This window comes from Montipora capricornis, unplaced genomic scaffold, assembly GCF_036669925.1.
Source record: "Montipora capricornis isolate CH-2021 unplaced genomic scaffold, ASM3666992v2 scaffold_430, whole genome shotgun sequence".
In the NCBI taxonomy this organism is placed as follows: domain Eukaryota; kingdom Metazoa; phylum Cnidaria; class Anthozoa; order Scleractinia; family Acroporidae; genus Montipora; species Montipora capricornis.
The window spans coordinates 79,036-99,449 of record NW_027180163.1 but is presented as its reverse complement, the minus strand read 5'-3'; the positions used below and the strand labels follow the sequence as shown (position 1 = coordinate 99,449).

Sequence of the window (20,414 nt, the reverse complement as noted above, 5' to 3'; positions counted from 1 at the left end):
TTCTTGGCCGTACAGAGAGGGAGACGACGTGTTTATTTCAGCCGCATCGATTTCCATCGATAGGACGAGTGAGACAAGAAAATGCCAGCGGGTCGAGCTCTATCCTCGTGCATCGTTTCGAAAACGTAAGTGGATGTGTGTTTGTACTGCTCCATCGCGATAGATTTATTTTGCGTTGTGTTATGTTGCGTTCTGGAGAGCCCGTTTTGCATTGAGTAACTGAGGACCCGCCAGATCAGTTGGCGTTACATTTCTGTGGCCAACACTTTGTGGTTCTCTATGTTATCAGTTAATTGGATTGTTATCATAAAAAGTAAATCTTTCATGGTCAGGATAGTGTCTTATCGGCCCTTTGAATACGTACTGTCCGTGTTGAGCAGGGAACAGTAAGACTTTGAAGTGCGCTACGTCACGTAAGTCACGTTTTCGCAAGATCAATGTTGTAGTGTTGTAGCCTTCGTTGTATACATATCATCGGGCTAGGTTAACTTCAATCTAATTCAAAACAGTGCATGCATTTTTTACTTTTCGTATCATGATCTATTCTCACACGAAAATAAACGATACATGTCATAAACTATCTATAGATAAGTTCTCGCGCGCAAGCGCTCCCTTGTGAATACAAGTTCCACTTTTTTGTGTGAACTATTTTGTTTTTGTCGTATGTCTCATCTTTGACATATCGTTGGCATGTTGTGTTAAAAAAACCTGGTTTGGAATGTTCTTTCATTGAAAGAAACTGAGATTTTTTGAGATAATCAAGTGTACAGAAGGAAAAAGGGAAGCCTACAACAGGGGTATTCCCAGGCGGTCTCCATCCAAGTACTAACCCCGCCCGAACAGGGCTTAACTTCGGTGATCGGACGAGAACCGGTGTTTTCCCTGTGGTATGGTCGTAGACAAGTAATTTGCCGTGAAAATTAACTTTGTTATAAGGGAAAATGAAAACGAGGTCAGAGCAAGCACAATGTGCATTTGTCCTCTTGCCGTCAACGCAAGTGCCATGCAATCATGGTGCTGCTGCACACTGTACAAGAGCGATCGTTGTGTGCGCCTCGCTTTCAGGTTGGCTTTGGGCATTCCTTCCTTGGCCACGGATTGTAATCGGGACCACCATATCTCGTGGCCATGAGACTGGGAGCACCTTGTCCGCCGTGGAGCATTTACGGGCATCGCGGGCATCGCTTCTCGCCTTTTGGCTAAGATCAAGTGTAGTATCTGTTCTTATCAGCTTAATATCTGATACGCTGCTCATCGAGCAGCTCATATATTAAACTGATTTTTGAACTGGGCCGTGGAAAAGAGGCTTGCCTCGTCCCGGCCACGGGTTGCCTCGGTATAGCACTACCTCCGAGCGTGGCCCACTTCCCTCTGGGGAAGAAATAATCATATGTGAAAGCAGAAAAAGTGACCAAGCAACCAACCTTCACATTCTCTTCTCTTTTCTAGGTAGCATAGCAGCGAGTGGGACAGCACGACACGACAGGACGAGGAGCACGTGACCTCCATTACCACATGGTATGCGCGCAGACAAGTTGCGTTTTGCGGTCCCGGAGAGGCTGAAAAAGCATACTTACCTGACGCGGGAGGCACTGGTTTGATCAGGGAGGCAGTCCTCTGCCGGTGAGGCTCTTTCATTGCACTTCGATTGGGTTGACCCTTGCGATTAACCCAAATGTGGGTAACTCGAGCGTATAATTTTCTGGTAGTTGGGGACCGTGCGTTCGCGCTAGTCCCCGCACCAAACCCGGTGGCCAAGTGGCCTAATGGGAAGGTTTGTTGGTTCCAACGTTTCAGCAGGGCAGGTGAAGGCCCTGCGGTGGCGGTGTAAGGACTAAGGAAGTGAGTTTCTTTGTGAAGTCCACTGCTGGAAATGTTAGGTGAATGTGTCCGTACTTGGTGCACTGAAAAATCTGTGATTTCATTTCTCTCATTCTTGCCGTACAGAGAGGGAGACGACGTGTTTATTTCAAGCCGCATCGATTTCCATCGATAGACGAGTGTGAAGCAAAGTAAAATGCCACGCGGGTCGAGCTCTCTGTCTCGTGAATCGTTCCGAAAACGTAAGTGGTGGTGTGTTTGTACTGCGCTCCATCGCGATAGATTTTCTTTGCGTTGTGTTATGTTGCGTTTGGAGAGCCCGGTTTTTGCATTGAGTACATGAGGACCCGCCAGATCAGTGGCGTTACATTTCTGTGGCCAACACTTTGTGGTTTCTCTATGTTATCAGTTAATTGGATTGTTATCCTAAAAAGTAAATCTTTTCATGGTCAGGATAGTGTCTTGTCTTATGCCCTTTGAAGGACGTACTGTCCGCGTTGGACAGGGCACAGTAAGACTTTGAAGTGCGCTACGTCACGTAAGTCACGTTCGTGTCAATGGTTGTAGTGTTGTAGCCTTCGTTGTATACATATCTATTTGTCTATTTAACTTCCATCATAAGCCTAACAGGCATGCGATTTTTTTACTTGTCGTATCCTGTTCTTTGCGCTCACGAAAAGATAGTTTCATGTCATAACGTTGGATTGATAAGATCTCGCGGCACGCGCGCTCCCTTTGGAATACAAGTTCACTTTCTCGTGTGAACTATTTTGTTTTGTCGTATGTCTAATCTTTGACATATCGTTGGCATGTTAGGTTCAAAAAACCTGGTTTGGAATGTTCTTTCATTGAAAAGAAACTGAGATTTTTTGAGATAAATCAAGTGTACAGAAGGAAAAAGGGAAGCCTCCTGTTTCGGGGTATTCCCAGGCGGTCTCCATCCAAGTACTAACCCGCCGCGACAGGGTCTTAACTTCGGTGATCGGACGAGAACTGTGTTTTCCCTGTGGTCTGGTCGTAGAAAGTAATTTGCCGTGAAAATTAACTTGTTATAAGGGAAAATGAAAACGAGGTCAGAGCAAGCACATGTGCATTTGTCCCGCTTGTTCAACGCAAGTGCATGCAAGGTGGTGCTGCTGCCCACTGTCAAGTAGCGATCGTTCTGTGCGCCCTCGCTTTCATGGTAAAAGCTTTGGGCGTTCTTCCTTGGCGGATTAAAACGAAATCGGACCACCATATCTCTGGCCATGAAGAATGGCGAAACCAGGTCAGCCGTCTACTGCATTAAACTCATCACAAGTTCTCGTCGCCTTTGTTGCTAAGAGCAAGTGTATGATCGGTTCTTAATATCTGATGTACGCTGCTCATCGAGCAGCTCATATATTAAACTGTATTTTTGGAACTGGGCCGTGGAAAAGAGGCTTGCCTCGTCCCGGCCACGGGTTGCCTCGGTATAGGCACTACCTCCGAGCGTGGCCCACTTCCCTCTGGGGAAGAAATAATCAAGTGAAAGCAGAAAAAGGACCAAGCAACCAACCTTCACATTCTCTTCTCTTTTCTAGGTAGCATAGCAGCGAGTGGACAGCACGACACGAAAGGACGAGAGAGCAACGTGACCCCCATTACCCCATGGTATGCGCAGTCACCTCTCCTTTTGCGGTCCCGGAGAGGCTGAAAAGGCATACTTACCTGACGCGGAGGCACTGTGATCAGGGAGGCAGTCCTCTCAAGGTGAGGCTCTTTCATTGCACTTCGATTGGGTGGACCCTTGCGATTACCCCAACTGTGGGTAACTCGAGCGTATACATTTCTGGTAAGTGGGACGGATGCGTGGGTCTGCGCTAGTCCCCGCACCAACCCCCGGTGGCAAAGTTGGCTAATGGGAAGGTTGTTTGGTAACGTTTCAGGCAGGGCAGGAAGGAGATGCGGTGGCGGTGTAAGGACTAAGGAAGGTGATTGTATTTGTGAAGTCCACTGCTGAAATTGTAGGTGAATGTTCCGTACTTGGTGCACTGAAAACTGTGATTTCATTTCTCTCATTCTTGGCCGTACAGAGAGGGAGACGACGTGGTTATTTCAGCCGCATCGATTCCATCGATAGACGAGTGAGACAAGAAAATGCCAGCGGGTCGAGCTCTTATCCTCGTGCATCGTTTTCGAAAACGTAAGTGGATGTGTGTTGTACTGCTCCATCGCGATAGATTTCTTTTGCGTTGTGTTATGTTGCGTTCTGGAGAGCCCGTTTTGCATTGAGTAACTGAGGACCGCCAGATCAGTTGGCGTTACATTTCTGTGGCCAACACTTTGTGGTTTCTCTATGTTATCAGTTATTTGGATTGTTATCATAAAAAGTAAATCTTTCATGGTCAGGATAGTGTCTTATCGGCCCTTTGAATACGTACTGTCCGTGTTGAGCAGGGAACAGTAAGACTTTGAAGTGCGCTACGTCACGTAAGTCACGTTTTCGCAAGATCAATGTTGTAGTGTTGTAGCCTTCGTTGTATACATATCATCCGGGCTAGGTTAACTTCCATCTAATGCATAACAGTGCATGCATTTTTTACTTGTCGTATCCTGTTCTTTGCTCACACGAAAAGATACGTTTCATGTCATAAACGTTGGATTGATAAGATCTCGCGCGCACGCGCTCCCTTGGGAATACAAGTTCCACTTTCTCGTGTGAACTATTTTGTTTTTGTCGTATGTCTCATCTTTGACATATCGTTGGCATGTTGTGTTCAAAAAACCTGGTTTGGAATGTTCTTTCATTGAAAGAAACTGAGATTTTTTGAGATAATCAAGTGTACAGAAGGAAAAAGGGAAGCCTACAACACGGGGTATTCCCAGGCGGTCTCCATCCAAGTACTAACCCCGCCCGACAGGGCTTAACTTCGGTGATCGGACGAGAACCGGTGTTTTCCCTGTGGTATGGTCGTAGACAAGTAATTTGCCGTGAAAATTAACTTTGTTATAAGGGAAAATGAAAACGAGGTCAGAGCAAGCACAATGTGCATTTGTCCTCTTGCCGTCAACGCAAGTGCCATGCAATGCTGGTGCTGCTGCCCACTGTACAAGAGCGATCGTTGTGTGCGCCTCGCTTTCAGGTTGGCTTTGGGCATTCCTTCCTTGGCACGGATTGTAATCGGACCACCATATCTCGTGGCCATGAGACTGGGAGCACCTTGTCCGCCGTGAGCATTTACGGGCATCGGCTTCTCGGCCTTTTGGCTAAGATCAAGTGTAGTAATCTGTTCTTATCAGCTTAATATCTGATACGGCTGCTCATCGAGCAGCTCATATATTAAACTGATTTTTGGAACTGGGCCGTGGAAAAGAGGCTTGCCTCGTCCGGCCACGGGTTGCCTCGGTATAGCACTACCTCCGAGCGTGGCCCACTTCCCTCTGGGGAAGAAATAATCAAGTGAAAGCAGAAAAAGTGACCAAGCAACCAACCTTCACATTCTCTTCTCTTTTCTAGGTAGCATAGCAGCGAGTGGACAGCACGACACGACAGGACGAGGAGCACGTGACCTCCATTACCACATGGTATGCGCAGACAAGTTGCGTTTTGCGGTCCCGGAGAGGCTGAAAAGGCATACTTACCTGACGCGGGAGGCACTGTGATCAGGGAGGCAGTCCTCTCAAGGTGAGGCTCTTTCATTGCACTTCGATTGGGTTGACCCTTGCGATTACCCCAAATGTGGGTAACTCGAGCGTATAATTTCTGGTAGTGGGGACCTGCGTTCGCGCTAGTCCCCGCACCAAACCCGGTGGCAAAGTTGGCTAATGGGAAGGTTTGTTGGTAACGTTTCAGGCAGGGCAGGGAAGGAGATGCGGTGGCGGTGTAAGGACTAAGGAAGGTGAGTTGTATTTGTGAAGTCCACTGCTGAAATTGTAGGTGAATGTTCCGTACTTGGTGCACTGAAAAACTGTGATTTCATTTCTCTCATTCTTGGCCGTACAGAGAGGGAGACGACGTGTTTATTTCAGCCGCATCGATTTCCATCGATAGACGAGTGAGACAAGAAAATGCCAGCGGGTCGAGCTCTTATCCTCGTGCATCGTTTCGAAAACGTAAGTGGATGTGTGTTTGTACTGCTCCATCGCGATAGATTTATTTTGCGTTGTGTTATGTTGCGTTCTGGAGAGCCCGTTTTGCATTGAGTAACTGAGGACCCGCCAGATCAGTTGGCGTTACATTTCTGTGGCCAACACTTTGTGGTTTCTCTATGTTATCAGTTAATTGGATTGTTATCATAAAAAGTAAATCTTTCATGGTCAGGATAGTGTCTTATCGGCCCTTTGAATACGTACTGTCCGTGTTGAGCAGGGAACAGTAAGACTTTGAAGTGCGCTACGTCACGTAAGTCACGTTTTCGCAAGATCAATGTTGTAGTGTTGTAGCCTTCGTTGTATACATATCATCCGGGCTAGGTTAACTTCCATCTAATGCATAACAGTGCATGCATTTTTACTTGTCGTATCCTGTTCTTTGCTCACACGAAAAGATACGTTTCATGTCATAAACGTTGGATTGATAAGATCTCGCGCGCACGCGCTCCCTTGGGAATACAAGTTCCACTTTCTCGTGTGAACTATTTTGTTTTTGTCGTATGTCTCATCTTTGACATATCGTTGGCATGTTGTGTTCAAAAAACCTGGTTTGGAATGTTCTTTCATTGAAAGAAACTGAGATTTTTTGAGATAATCAAGTGTACAGAAGGAAAAAGGGAAGCCTACAACACGGGGTATTCCCAGGCGGTCTCCCATCCAAGTACTAACCCCGCCCGACAGGGCTTAACTTCGGTGATCGGACGAGAACCGGTGTTTTCCCTGTGGTATGGTCGTAGACAAGTAATTTGCCGTGAAAATTAACTTTGTTATAAGGGAAAATGAAAACGAGGTCAGAGCAAGCACAATGTGCATTTGTCCTCTTGCCGTCAACGCAAGTGCCATGCAATGCTGGTGCTGCTGCCCACTGTACAAGAGCGATCGTTGTGTGCGCCTCGCTTTCAGGTTGGCTTTGGGCATTCCTTCCTTGGCACGGATTGTAATCGGACCACCATATCTCGTGGCCATGAGACTGGGAGCACCTTGTCCGCCGTGAGCATTTACGGGCATCGGCTGCCAAAAGTACTGAGATTCTGTTAAAAAATTACAAAATGTTAAAAACCACCAAGTGGTGGCACTTTATGTAAAGTGGCTGAGAATACAGGTGTGCGTCGTAAGGGGTACTGTTTGCTAGTGGTGGTACCGACAGTCTTGTTTCTTCGGGTGTTTCCTCCATCCTCCCAATCTGTTGAACCTTTGGAGGTGGAAATGGTTGAGGTATCCACTCCTCGTAAACGCGGTTGTGATTCCGTTGAGAACCTCCTCTGATAGCTCTTCTGTTACTCCTTCCCGGAAGGCTCTTACAAAGGTGGCTAAGAAGAGCGGAGCTGCGCCCTCTTCTACTAAATCGAAGACTCGTGCTTCAGCTGATACTGTCAAGTCTGCGAAGCACGAAGGTTTGCCTGATGTGTCGTTTTCCCTCCCCCAACGCAAAGCACGTACATAGTTACTCTTTTACTGTACTCCATTATGGCTCTGTCAGTTGTCTCAATTAACGTCAACGGTCTGCGAGACCAGTCTAAGCGAGCTGGGTTTGTACAGTGGCTTCATTCCTTGCCTGTTGTTTCCTGATGTAGTGTGCCTCCAAGAGGCCCACTGCATCTCCCTCAGTGAGTGTCAGTCCTGGTTTCCAGTCATCTGGTCTTTCCGTTGTGGTGTCTCCGGCTCTAATAAGTCCTTGTGGTTGTATGTTTTTGTTTTCGTCCAGTGTTGTCCCTTGTTAAATCTCTTCCTCTGATAGTTGTGGTCGGTTTTTGTTATGTGAGTTTTCTTTGCGTGGCGCTGTGTTCAGGGTTGCTTGCATTTATGCTCCCAATCGTAACCCTGATCGTGATGCCTTCCTGGACGGGGTCTCTTCCCGATTAGACCCTTCAGTTCCCACCCTCCTCGCCGGCGATTTTAATACCGTCTTTGATCGCGCTGCTGACCGTGTGGGCTCCGTGGTCGGTGATACCTCGCGTGAGAGTGTTGTTGCCCTTGGTCGTCTTTTTGACGATGTCTGTTGTATTGATATTTGGAGATACCTCCATCCGTCTTCCTCCGCCTTTACCTGGACTAAGGCGGATGGCTCTATCTCCTCCCGTATAGATCTAATTGGGTGCCCTTATGTCTGGGTTGCGTCTCTGTCTCTGTTTGTGAAATTCTTCCGTGTCCGTTTTCAGACCATTGTGCTGTGTCCTGCTCTCTTACTGTTCCTGACGTTATTCCTCCTGGTCCGGGGCTTTGGAAGCTTAATACCTCAGTCCTGGAGGAGGAGGAGTACTGGTCTGTCGCCTTATTTCTGACTTTTGGGCCGATTGGAAGGACTGTAAGCTCTGTTTTTCCTCTCTTTCCAAGTGGTGGGATTCCGGTAAAGCAAAGATCGAAGGGCATTACGGTATCTTACTGTGTGCGCCGGTCGCAGAAAGAATCTTGGTCACGCGATTTGTTGGCTAGTTGGCGGCACACCTCAAGGCACGGCTTGATGCTGGTTGCCTGTCTGTTTTAGGTGTTTATCGATCCACCCTTGAACAGCTTTCCGCCTATGACATCAGGGCTGCTCAAGGTGCCCAAGTACGGTCACGTGTGTCCGATGGGTTGAGGAGGGCGAAGTCTCATCGGCGTACTTTTTTCGTTTAGAGAAGAAACGGTCTGCTGACCGGTGGGTTTCTGCGCTTCGGAACCCTGATGGGTCCATTGTTTCAACACCTTCTGATCTGTGTTCTTCGTTCGCCACTTTCTACTCCTCTCTTTTTTTACTGCCTGTCCTACGGATTCCGCCGCTCAAGATATTCTTCTCAGTAATGTGTCCCTCGTCCTTTCATCTGCCCAAGCTGATCTTTGTGAGGGCTTTCTGACTCTTGAGGAGTGTCATCGTGCCCTTGTTGGCATGGCTCGTCGTAAAGCCCCGGGGTCCGATGGCCTCTCCCATGGAGTTTTAACTTGAAATTCTGGGACGTCCTTGGGTCTGATTTAGTGGAGGTCTTGAATTCGTGTTATCTGTCTGGTTCTATGTCTTTGTCTCAACGGCGGGGTCTCATATCCTTAATCTTTAAGAAGGGAGATCGGTTGGACGCTCGTAACTGGCGCCCCATCTCCCTTCTCAACGTCGACTATAAGCTTGCTTCTCGTGTTTATTGCTGGGCGCCTTCTCAAAGTTATCCATCTGGTTTGTTAGTGAGGATCAGACCTGCGGTGTTCCTGGCAGGTTTATTGGCGAGAATGTTGCTCTTTTGCGTGATGTGGTTGCCTTTGCCACGGAATCTGACATCCCGTTGCCGTTCTCTCCTTAGACCAGGAAAAGGCCTTTGATAGAGTGGATTGGTCATTTATGTGTGCTACTTTGTCGAGGATGGGTTTTGGCCCATCTTTTGTCCGTTGGGTTGTTCTGTTCTATTCTGCTGTCCAAAGCTCTGTAGTTGTTAATGGTTATCTGTCTCGGTTTTTTCCTTTGTCTCGTGGCGTGCGTCAGGGCTGTCCTTTGTCTCCATTATTGTATGTTCTAGTTTCTGAAGTGCTTGCTGTTAACATTCGTGCCAATCCACGTATCATTGGTCTTTCTGTCCCCGGGCCCCCGCGGGCCCTGTCTCCGATCTCGCAGTACGCCGATGACACCTCTCTCATTGTCACGTCTGATATTGCCATTGCTGCTATTTTTGAAGTTTATGCTCTTTTTGAAAGGGGTTCTGGTGCTAAGCTTAATCAGGGATCCAAATCCAAGGGATTGTGGCTCGGTTCGTGGTCTGGCAGGACTGACCCCCCTGTCACCCTGGACTGGGACCTCGGCCAAGATCAAAGTGCTGGGCGTCTTTATTGGGCCTGGGAATTTGGAGGAAGTGAACTGGCGTCCTAGGATTGATGCCGTGGAGAATGTGCTGGCTTCTTGGAGGCAACGCTCCCTGTCCTACGGCGGGAGAGCTCTCGTCATCAACGCCTTGGCCCTTTCTAGGGTTTTGGTACATTGCCTCCCTAATTCATGTCCCCCCTTGGGTTTCTTCCGAGCTTTGTAAATTGGTTTTTGGGTTTTTTTGGAAGGGCAAACGCGATCTGGTTTCTCGTGCTGTTGTTGTTCAGCCTACATCTGCTGGTGGGTTTTTCTGTCATTGATCTTCGTCTTAAGGTTTCTGCGCTTCTTGTCCAGTGGGTTCGGCGTTTCACTGTTTTCTCCGCGTAGTTGGGTCCATTTCTTTTCCTTTTGGTGTGATTCTCGTTTTGGTGTCCCTGCTCTTGATGTTGTTCTGTCCCGTCCTGAGGCCTTTTCCTCCAAGTCCCTCCCCCCGTTTTACTCTGCTCTTCTGTCTGCTTGGCGTTTGGTTGGTGGTTCCTTTTCCCGTCGGCGTCGTTCCTCCCTTGTCATTGCGTCTTTGTCCCCTCATCATGTTTGCTGCTGTTTCCTCTATCTCTGCAAATTCTGTTTATTTGTTTTTGCTGTCTGAGGATCGTCCGACTCCCCATTGTGTTGACAAGTTTTTTCCTTTGTATGGCTATACTCTCTACTGGCCTTCGACCTGGTCCCAATTGTTCTTCTTCAATCTTGACCGCCCAGTGATCGATCTCAACTGAAAGGTCGCCATGGCGTGTTGTACACTGCCGATCGCCTTGTCGGTTTTTGGGTACTCGGTCGACCCTTCTTGCTTTTTGCCGTCTTGCCTCTGAATGTCCTTCTCACTTGTTTTTCTCCTGCCCTCTTGCTCATAGTGTTCTTTCATGGTTACAGTCTCTATTGTTTGGTTTTTTCGTCTTCGTCCCCTTCTTTGGTTTGCCGTCACGTGCTGTTTGGTTTTTGACCCGGCTGAGATCCGTCGAGTTCCTCGTGTTTTCGTGTACATCCTAGGTTGTCTGTAAGTATTTTATCTGGCTCGCTCGGAATGACTTTCGTTTCCGTAATGTGCCGCCCGGTGCTCTCGATGTCATCGCAAAGGTCCGCTCTCGTGTCAAGTTCAATCTACCTCTCCTTTTTAAGCGTTTCAAGTCCCCCCGTCGTCTACGTTATTTTCATCGTCAGTGGGGTGCGTCTGGCATTATCGGCTCTGTTTGCAATGGTCGTTTTTCTCTGTCCCAGTTCTAGTCCCATTGTCGCCCCAAGCTGTTGCTGTCTCGCGGCGTACCTACTCCTGTTAGGATGAGTCTTTCTGACTGGCGTCCTTGTCAGGTCTGCCATTCGCCGCTGCACAGTTCGGTTGTTTTTGTTTTGTCCTGTAGTCCTTCGTCCTGTTGGTTTGCTTGTTTGTTTGTTTGATGTGGAAATGCCATTCTCGAGTGTAAGTCGGACGAGGCGTCTCGTGAATGCTTTTCTTCGTTAGTTTTGTTTTTTTTTTTTGTTTGTAGGGGCGGGGTTCGATTCCCCGGTGACGTTTGACGTGCTGGTGCACCCCCGTTTGAGGCGAACCATTGTTGTTGATGGATGAGTCTGAATGTCTGGCAGCCATTGCACTCACCCTACCGGGGGGCTGCCATTCGCCTTAAACATAAAAAAAACTTACCTGACGCGGGAGGCACTTGGTGATCAGGGAGGCAGTCCTCTCAAGGTGAGGCTCTTTCATTGCACTTCGATTGGGGTTGACCCTTGCGATTACCCCAAATGTGGGTAACTCGAGCGTATAATTTCTGGTAGTGGGGACCTGCGTTCGCGCTTAGTCCCGCACCAAACCCCGGTGGCAAAGTTGGCTAATGGGAAGTTTGTTGGTAACGTTTCAGGCAGGGCAGGGAAGGAGATGCGGTGGCGGTGTAAGGACTAAGGAAGGTGAGTTGTATTTGTGAAGTCCACTGCTGAAATTGTAGGTGAATGTCCGTACTTGGTGCACTGAAAAACTGTGATTTCATTTCTCTCATTCTTGGCCGTACAGAGAGGGAGACGACGTGTTTATTTCAGCCGCATCGATTTCCATCGATAGACGAGTGAGACAAGAAAATGCCAGCGGGTCGAGCTCTTATCCTCGTGCATCGTTTCGAAAACGTAAGTGGATGTGTGTTTGTACTGCTCCATCGCGATAGATTTCTTTTGCGTTGTGTTATGTTGCGTTCTGGAGAGCCCCGTTTGCATTGAGTAACTGAGGACCCGCCAGATCAGTTGGCGTTACATTTCTGTGCCAACACTTTGTGGTTTCTCTATGTTATCAGTTAATTGGATTGTTATCATAAAAAGTAAATCTTTCATGGTTCAGGATAGTGTCTTTATCGGCCCTTTGAATACGTACTGTCCGTGTTGAGCAGGGAACAGTAAGACTTTGAAGTGCGCTACGTCACGTAAGTCACGTTTTCGCAAGATCAATGTTGTAGTGTTGTAGCCTTCGTTGTATACATATCATCCGGGCTAGGTTAACTTCCATCTAATGCATAACAGTGCATGCATTTTTTACTTGTCGTATCCTGTTCTTTGCTCACACGAAAAGATACGTTTCATGTCATAAACGTTGGATTGATAAGATCTCGCGCGCACGCGCTCCCTTGGGAATACAAGTTCCACTTTCTCGTGTGAACTATTTTGTTTTTGTCGTATGTCTCATCTTTGACATATCGTTGGCATGTTGTGTTCAAAAAACCTGGTTTGGAATGTGTCTTTCTTTCATTGAAAGAAACTGAGATTTTTTGAGATAATCAAGTGTACAGAAGAAAAAGGGAAGCCTACAACACGGGGTATTCCCAGGCGGTCTCCCATCCAAGTACTAAACCCCGCCCGACAGGGCTTAACTTCGGTGATCGGACGAGAACCGGTGTTTTCCCTGTGGTATGGTCGTAGACAAGTAATTTGCCGTGAAAATTAAACTTTGTTATAAGGGAAAATGAAAACGAGGTCAGAGCAAGCACAATGTGCATTTGTCCTCTTGCCGTCACGCAAGTGCCATGCAATGCTGGTGCTGCTGCCCACTGTACAAGAGCGATCGTTGTGTGCGCCTCGCTTTCAGGTTGGCTTTGGGCATTCCTTCCTTGGCACGGATTGTAACGGACCACCATATCTCGTGGCCATGAGACTGGGAGCACCTTGTCCGCCGTGAGCCATTTACGGGCATCGCTTCTCGGCCTTTTGGCTAAGATCAAGTGTAGTAATCTGTTCTTATCAGCTTAATATCTGATACGGCTGCTCATCGAGCAGCTCATATATTAAACTGATTTTGGAACTGGGCCGTGGAAAAGAGGCTTGCCTCGTCCCGGCCACGGGTTGCCTCGGTATAGCACTACCTCCGAGCGTGGCCCACTTCCCTCTGGGGAAGAAATAATCAAGTGAAAGCAGAAAAAGTGACCAAGCAACCAACCTTCACATTCTCTTCTCTTTTCTAGGTAGCATAGCAGCGAGTGGACAGCACGACACGACAGGACGAGGAGCACGTGACCTCCATTACCACATGGTATGCGCAGACAAGTTGCGTTTTGCGGTCCCGGAGAGGCTGAAAAGGCATACTTACCTGACGCGGGAGGCACTGTGATCAGGGAGGCAGTCCTCTCAAGGTGAGGCTCTTTCATTGCACTTCGATTGGGTTGACCCTTGCGATTACCCCAAATGTGGGTAACTCGAGCGTATAATTTCTGGTAGTGGGGACCTGCGTTCGCGCTAGTCCCCGCACCAAACCCCGGTGGCAAAGTTGGCTAATGGGAAGGTTTGTTGGTAACGTTTCAGGCAGGGCAGGGAAGGAGATGCGGTGGCGGTGTAAGGACTAAGGAAGGTGAGTTGTATTTGTGAAGTCCACTGCTGAAATTGTAGGTGAATGTTCCGTACTTGGTGCACTGAAAAACTGTGATTTCATTTCTCTCATTCTTGGCCGTACAGAGAGGGAGACGACGTGTTTATTTCAGCCGCATCGATTTCCATCGATAGACGAGTGAGACAAGAAAATGCCAGCGGGTCGAGCTCTTATCCTCGTGCATCGTTTCGAAAACGTAAGTGGATGTGTGTTTGTACTGCTCCATCGCGATAGATTTATTTTGCGTTGTGTTATGTTGCGTTCTGGAGAGCCCGTTTTGCATTGAGTAACTGAGGACCCGCCAGATCAGTTGGCGTTACATTTCTGTGGCCAACACTTTGTGGTTTCTCTATGTTATCAGTTAATTGGATTGTTATCATAAAAAGTAAATCTTTCATGGTCAGGATAGTGTCTTATCGGCCCTTTGAATACGTACTGTCCGTGTTGAGCAGGGAACAGTAAGACTTTGAAGTGCGCTACGTCACGTAAGTCACGTTTTCGCAAGATCAATGTTGTAGTGTTGTAGCCTTCGTTGTATACATATCATCCGGGCTAGGTTAACTTCCATCTAATGCATAACAGTGCATGCATTTTTTACTTGTCGTATCCTGTTCTTTGCTCACACGAAAAGATACGTTTCATGTCATAAACGTTGGATTGATAAGATCTCGCGCGCACGCGCTCCCTTGGGAATACAAGTTCCACTTTCTCGTGTGAACTATTTTGTTTTTGTCGTATGTCTCATCTTTGACATATCGTTGGCATGTTGTGTTCAAAAAACCTGGTTTGGAATGTTCTTTCATTGAAAGAAACTGAGATTTTTTGAGATAATCAAGTGTACAGAAGGAAAAAGGGAAGCCTACAACACGGGGTATTCCCAGGCGGTCTCCCATCCAAGTACTAACCCCGCCCGACAGGGCTTAACTTCGGTGATCGGACGAGAACCGGTGTTTTCCCTGTGGTATGGTCGTAGACAAGTAATTTGCCGTGAAAATTAACTTTGTTATAAGGGAAAATGAAAACGAGGTCAGAGCAAGCACAATGTGCATTTGTCCTCTTGCCGTCAACGCAAGTGCCATGCAATGCTGGTGCTGCTGCCCACTGTACAAGAGCGATCGTTGTGTGCGCCTCGCTTTCAGGTTGGCTTTGGGCATTCCTTCCTTGGCACGGATTGTAATCGGACCACCATATCTCGTGGCCATGAGACTGGGAGCACCTTGTCCGCCGTGAGCATTTACGGGCATCGTGCCAAAAGTACTGAGATTCTGTTAAAAAATTACAAAATGTTAAAAACCACCAAGTGGTGGCACTTTATGTAAAGTGGCTGAGAATACAGGTGTGCGTCGTAAGGGGTACTGTTTGCTAGTGGTGGTACCGACAGTCTTGTTTCTTCGGGTGTTTCCTCCATCCTCCCAATCTGTTGAACCTTTGGAGGTGGAAATGGTTGAGGTATCCACTCCTCGTAAACGCGGTTGTGATTCCGTTGAGAACCTCCTCTGATAGCTCTTCTGTTACTCCTTCCCGGAAGGCTCTTACAAAGGTGGCTAAGAAGAGCGGAGCTGCGCCCTCTTCTACTAAATCGAAGACTCGTGCTTCAGCTGATACTGTCAAGTCTGCGAAGCACGAAGGTTTGCCTGATGTGTCGTTTTCCCTCCCCCAACGCAAAGCACGTACATAGTTACTCTTTTACTGTACTCCATTATGGCTCTGTCAGTTGTCTCAATTAACGTCAACGGTCTGCGAGACCAGTCTAAGCGAGCTGGGTTTGTACAGTGGCTTCATTCCTTGCCTGTTGTTTCCTGATGTAGTGTGCCTCCAAGAGGCCCACTGCATCTCCCTCAGTGAGTGTCAGTCCTGGTTTCCAGTCATCTGGTCTTTCCGTTGTGGTGTCTCCGGCTCTAATAAGTCCTTGTGGTTGTATGTTTTTGTTTTCGTCCAGTGTTGTCCCTTGTTAAATCTCTTCCTCTGATAGTTGTGGTCGGTTTTTGTTATGTGAGTTTTCTTTGCGTGGCGCTGTGTTCAGGGTTGCTTGCATTTATGCTCCCAATCGTAACCCTGATCGTGATGCCTTCCTGGACGGGGTCTCTTCCCGATTAGACCCTTCAGTTCCCACCCTCCTCGCCGGCGATTTTAATACCGTCTTTGATCGCGCTGCTGACCGTGTGGGCTCCGTGGTCGGTGATACCTCGCGTGAGAGTGTTGTTGCCCTTGGTCGTCTTTTTGACGATGTCTGTTGTATTGATATTTGGAGATACCTCCATCCGTCTTCCTCCGCCTTTACCTGGACTAAGGCGGATGGCTCTATCTCCTCCCGTATAGATCTAATTGGGTGCCCTTATGTCTGGGTTGCGTCTCTGTCTCTGTTTGTGAAATTCTTCCGTGTCCGTTTTCAGACCATTGTGCTGTGTCCTGCTCTCTTACTGTTCCTGACGTTATTCCTCCTGGTCCGGGGCTTTGGAAGCTTAATACCTCAGTCCTGGAGGAGGAGGAGTACTGGTCTGTCGCCTTATTTCTGACTTTTGGGCCGATTGGAAGGACTGTAAGCTCTGTTTTTCCTCTCTTTCCAAGTGGTGGGATTCCGGTAAAGCAAAGATCGAAGGGCATTACGGTATCTTACTGTGTGCGCCGGTCGCAGAAAGAATCTTGGTCACGCGATTTGTTGGCTAGTTGGCGGCACACCTCAAGGCACGGCTTGATGCTGGTTGCCTGTCTGTTTTAGGTGTTTATCGATCCACCCTTGAACAGCTTTCCGCCTATGACATCAGGGCTGCTCAAGGTGCCCAAGTACGGTCACGTGTGTCCGATGGGTTGAGGAGGGCGAAGTCTCATCGGCGTACTTTTTTCGTTTAGAGAAGAAACGGTCTGCTGACCGGTGGGTTTCTGCGCTTCGGAACCCTGATGGGTCCATTGTTTCAACACCTTCTGATCTGTGTTCTTCGTTCGCCACTTTCTACTCCTCTCTTTTTTTACTGCCTGTCCTACGGATTCCGCCGCTCAAGATATTCTTCTCAGTAATGTGTCCCTCGTCCTTTCATCTGCCCAAGCTGATCTTTGTGAGGGCTTTCTGACTCTTGAGGAGTGTCATCGTGCCCTTGTTGGCATGGCTCGTCGTAAAGCCCCGGGGTCCGATGGCCTCTCCCATGGAGTTTTAACTTGAAATTCTGGGACGTCCTTGGGTCTGATTTAGTGGAGGTCTTGAATTCGTGTTATCTGTCTGGTTCTATGTCTTTGTCTCAACGGCGGGGTCTCATATCCTTAATCTTTAAGAAGGGAGATCGGTTGGACGCTCGTAACTGGCGCCCCATCTCCCTTCTCAACGTCGACTATAAGCTTGCTTCTCGTGTTTATTGCTGGGCGCCTTCTCAAAGTTATCCATCTGGTTTGTTAGTGAGGATCAGACCTGCGGTGTTCCTGGCAGGTTTATTGGCGAGAATGTTGCTCTTTTGCGTGATGTGGTTGCCTTTGCCACGGAATCTGACATCCCGTTGCCGTTCTCTCCTTAGACCAGGAAAAGGCCTTTGATAGAGTGGATTGGTCATTTATGTGTGCTACTTTGTCGAGGATGGGTTTTGGCCCATCTTTTGTCCGTTGGGTTGTTCTGTTCTATTCTGCTGTCCAAAGCTCTGTAGTTGTTAATGGTTATCTGTCTCGGTTTTTTCCTTTGTCTCGTGGCGTGCGTCAGGGCTGTCCTTTGTCTCCATTATTGTATGTTCTAGTTTCTGAAGTGCTTGCTGTTAACATTCGTGCCAATCCACGTATCATTGGTCTTTCTGTCCCCGGGCCCCCGCGGGCCCTGTCTCCGATCTCGCAGTACGCCGATGACACCTCTCTCATTGTCACGTCTGATATTGCCATTGCTGCTATTTTTGAAGTTTATGCTCTTTTTGAAAGGGGTTCTGGTGCTAAGCTTAATCAGGGATCCAAATCCAAGGGATTGTGGCTCGGTTCGTGGTCTGGCAGGACTGACCCCCCTGTCACCCTGGACTGGGACCTCGGCCAAGATCAAAGTGCTGGGCGTCTTTATTGGGCCTGGGAATTTGGAGGAAGTGAACTGGCGTCCTAGGATTGATGCCGTGGAGAATGTGCTGGCTTCTTGGAGGCAACGCTCCCTGTCCTACGGCGGGAGAGCTCTCGTCATCAACGCCTTGGCCCTTTCTAGGGTTTTGGTACATTGCCTCCCTAATTCATGTCCCCCCTTGGGTTTCTTCCGAGCTTTGTAAATTGGTTTTTGGGTTTTTTTGGAAGGGCAAACGCGATCTGGTTTCTCGTGCTGTTGTTGTTCAGCCTACATCTGCTGGTGGGTTTTTCTGTCATTGATCTTCGTCTTAAGGTTTCTGCGCTTCTTGTCCAGTGGGTTCGGCGTTTCACTGTTTTCTCCGCGTAGTTGGGTCCATTTCTTTTCCTTTTGGTGTGATTCTCGTTTTGGTGTCCCTGCTCTTGATGTTGTTCTGTCCCGTCCTGAGGCCTTTTCCTCCAAGTCCCTCCCCCCGTTTTACTCTGCTCTTCTGTCTGCTTGGCGTTTGGTTGGTGGTTCCTTTTCCCGTCGGCGTCGTTCCTCCCTTGTCATTGCGTCTTTGTCCCCTCATCATGTTTGCTGCTGTTTCCTCTATCTCTGCAAATTCTGTTTATTTGTTTTTGCTGTCTGAGGATCGTCCGACTCCCCATTGTGTTGACAAGTTTTTTCCTTTGTATGGCTATACTCTCTACTGGCCTTCGACCTGGTCCCAATTGTTCTTCTTCAATCTTGACCGCCCAGTGATCGATCTCAACTGAAAGGTCGCCATGGCGTGTTGTACACTGCCGATCGCCTTGTCGGTTTTTGGGTACTCGGTCGACCCTTCTTGCTTTTTGCCGTCTTGCCTCTGAATGTCCTTCTCACTTGTTTTTCTCCTGCCCTCTTGCTCATAGTGTTCTTTCATGGTTACAGTCTCTATTGTTTGGTTTTTTCGTCTTCGTCCCCTTCTTTGGTTTGCCGTCACGTGCTGTTTGGTTTTTGACCCGGCTGAGATCCGTCGAGTTCCTCGTGTTTTCGTGTACATCCTAGGTTGTCTGTAAGTATTTTATCTGGCTCGCTCGGAATGACTTTCGTTTCCGTAATGTGCCGCCCGGTGCTCTCGATGTCATCGCAAAGGTCCGCTCTCGTGTCAAGTTCAATCTACCTCTCCTTTTTAAGCGTTTCAAGTCCCCCCGTCGTCTACGTTATTTTCATCGTCAGTGGGGTGCGTCTGGCATTATCGGCTCTGTTTGCAATGGTCGTTTTTCTCTGTCCCAGTTCTAGTCCCATTGTCGCCCCAAGCTGTTGCTGTCTCGCGGCGTACCTACTCCTGTTAGGATGAGTCTTTCTGACTGGCGTCCTTGTCAGGTCTGCCATTCGCCGCTGCACAGTTCGGTTGTTTTTGTTTTGTCCTGTAGTCCTTCGTCCTGTTGGTTTGCTTGTTTGTTTGTTTGATGTGGAAATGCCATTCTCGAGTGTAAGTCGGACGAGGCGTCTCGTGAATGCTTTTCTTCGTTAGTTTTGTTTTTTTTTTTTGTTTGTAGGGGCGGGGTTCGATTCCCCGGTGACGTTTGACGTGCTGGTGCACCCCCGTTTGAGGCGAACCATTGTTGTTGATGGATGAGTCTGAATGTCTGGCAGCCATTGCACTCACCCTACCGGGGGGCTGCCATTCGCCTTAAACATAAAAAAAACTTACCTGACGCGGGAGGCACTTGGTGATCAGGGAGGCAGTCCTCTCAAGGTGAGGCTCTTTCATTGCACTTCGATTGGGGTTGACCCTTGCGATTACCCCAAATGTGGGTAACTCGAGCGTATAATTTCTGGTAGTGGGGACCTGCGTTCGCGCTTAGTCCCGCACCAAACCCCGGTGGCAAAGTTGGCTAATGGGAAGTTTGTTGGTAACGTTTCAGGCAGGGCAGGGAAGGAGATGCGGTGGCGGTGTAAGGACTAAGGAAGGTGAGTTGTATTTGTGAAGTCCACTGCTGAAATTGTAGGTGAATGTCCGTACTTGGTGCACTGAAAAACTGTGATTTCATTTCTCTCATTCTTGGCCGTACAGAGAGGGAGACGACGTGTTTATTTCAGCCGCATCGATTTCCATCGATAGACGAGTGAGACAAGAAAATGCCAGCGGGTCGAGCTCTTATCCTCGTGCATCGTTTCGAAAACGTAAGTGGATGTGTGTTTGTACTGCTCCATCGCGATAGATTTCTTTTGCGTTGTGTTATGTTGCGTTCTGGAGAGCCCCGTTTGCATTGAGTAACTGAGGACCCGCCAGATCAGTTGGCGTTACATTTCTGTGCCAACACTTTGTGGTTTCTCTATGTTATCAGTTAATTGGATTGTTATCATAAAAAGTAAATCTTTCATGGTTCAGGATAGTGTCTTTATCGGCCCTTTGAATACGTACTGTCCGTGTTGAGCAGGGAACAGTAAGACTTTGAAGTGCGCTACGTCACGTAAGTCACGTTTTCGCAAGATCAATGTTGTAGTGTTGTAGCCTTCGTTGTATACATATCATCCGGGCTAGGTTAACTTCCATCTAATGCATAACAGTGCATGCATTTTTTACTTGTCGTATCCTGTTCTTTGCTCACACGAAAAGATACGTTTCATGTCATAAACGTTGGATTGATAAGATCTCGCGCGCACGCGCTCCCTTGGGAATACAAGTTCCACTTTCTCGTGTGAACTATTTTGTTTTTGTCGTATGTCTCATCTTTGACATATCGTTGGCATGTTGTGTTCAAAAAACCTGGTTTGGAATGTGTCTTTCTTTCATTGAAAGAAACTGAGATTTTTTGAGATAATCAAGTGTACAGAAGAAA

General features: G+C 48.0%; 14 non-coding genes and 1 pseudogene across 14 annotated transcripts; 10 read left to right on the top strand and 5 right to left on the bottom strand.

Moving 5' to 3' along the window:
• Positions 1 to 783: 783 nt before the first annotated feature.
• LOC138035658 (5S ribosomal RNA) lies at positions 784 to 901 on the bottom strand (annotated as a pseudogene).
• Positions 902 to 1,180: 279 nt separating this feature from the next.
• Positions 1,181 to 1,370, top strand: LOC138035630 (U2 spliceosomal RNA). The gene has a single exon (XR_011129636.1). It is a non-coding gene; the product is annotated as a U2 spliceosomal RNA (small nuclear RNA).
• A 199-nt stretch (positions 1,371 to 1,569) lies between these two features.
• Positions 1,570 to 1,739, top strand: LOC138035687 (U1 spliceosomal RNA). Its single transcript, XR_011129686.1, has one exon. It is a non-coding gene; the product is annotated as a U1 spliceosomal RNA (small nuclear RNA).
• Positions 1,740 to 3,116: 1,377 nt separating this feature from the next.
• Positions 3,117 to 3,307, top strand: LOC138035638 (U2 spliceosomal RNA). Its single transcript, XR_011129641.1, has one exon. It is a non-coding gene; the product is annotated as a U2 spliceosomal RNA (small nuclear RNA).
• Positions 3,308 to 3,502: 195 nt separating this feature from the next.
• Positions 3,503 to 3,672, top strand: LOC138035615 (U1 spliceosomal RNA). The gene has a single exon (XR_011129621.1). It is a non-coding gene; the product is annotated as a U1 spliceosomal RNA (small nuclear RNA).
• Positions 3,673 to 4,643: 971 nt separating this feature from the next.
• On the bottom strand, positions 4,644 to 4,761 carry LOC138035653 (5S ribosomal RNA). Its single transcript, XR_011129655.1, has one exon. It is a non-coding gene; the product is annotated as a 5S ribosomal RNA (ribosomal RNA).
• Positions 4,762 to 5,029: 268 nt separating this feature from the next.
• LOC138035633 (U2 spliceosomal RNA) lies at positions 5,030 to 5,222 on the top strand. Its single transcript, XR_011129639.1, has one exon. It is a non-coding gene; the product is annotated as a U2 spliceosomal RNA (small nuclear RNA).
• A 194-nt stretch (positions 5,223 to 5,416) lies between these two features.
• LOC138035671 (U1 spliceosomal RNA) lies at positions 5,417 to 5,580 on the top strand. Its single transcript, XR_011129671.1, has one exon. It is a non-coding gene; the product is annotated as a U1 spliceosomal RNA (small nuclear RNA).
• A 974-nt stretch (positions 5,581 to 6,554) lies between these two features.
• On the bottom strand, positions 6,555 to 6,673 carry LOC138035644 (5S ribosomal RNA). Its single transcript, XR_011129647.1, has one exon. It is a non-coding gene; the product is annotated as a 5S ribosomal RNA (ribosomal RNA).
• Positions 6,674 to 11,385: 4,712 nt separating this feature from the next.
• Positions 11,386 to 11,553, top strand: LOC138035686 (U1 spliceosomal RNA). The gene has a single exon (XR_011129685.1). It is a non-coding gene; the product is annotated as a U1 spliceosomal RNA (small nuclear RNA).
• A 978-nt stretch (positions 11,554 to 12,531) lies between these two features.
• Positions 12,532 to 12,651, bottom strand: LOC138035651 (5S ribosomal RNA). The gene has a single exon (XR_011129654.1). It is a non-coding gene; the product is annotated as a 5S ribosomal RNA (ribosomal RNA).
• A 267-nt stretch (positions 12,652 to 12,918) lies between these two features.
• On the top strand, positions 12,919 to 13,111 carry LOC138035632 (U2 spliceosomal RNA). The gene has a single exon (XR_011129638.1). It is a non-coding gene; the product is annotated as a U2 spliceosomal RNA (small nuclear RNA).
• A 194-nt stretch (positions 13,112 to 13,305) lies between these two features.
• LOC138035669 (U1 spliceosomal RNA) lies at positions 13,306 to 13,469 on the top strand. The gene has a single exon (XR_011129669.1). It is a non-coding gene; the product is annotated as a U1 spliceosomal RNA (small nuclear RNA).
• A 976-nt stretch (positions 13,470 to 14,445) lies between these two features.
• On the bottom strand, positions 14,446 to 14,564 carry LOC138035643 (5S ribosomal RNA). The gene has a single exon (XR_011129646.1). It is a non-coding gene; the product is annotated as a 5S ribosomal RNA (ribosomal RNA).
• Positions 14,565 to 19,274: 4,710 nt separating this feature from the next.
• LOC138035685 (U1 spliceosomal RNA) lies at positions 19,275 to 19,442 on the top strand. Its single transcript, XR_011129684.1, has one exon. It is a non-coding gene; the product is annotated as a U1 spliceosomal RNA (small nuclear RNA).
• Positions 19,443 to 20,414: the final 972 nt, after the last annotated feature.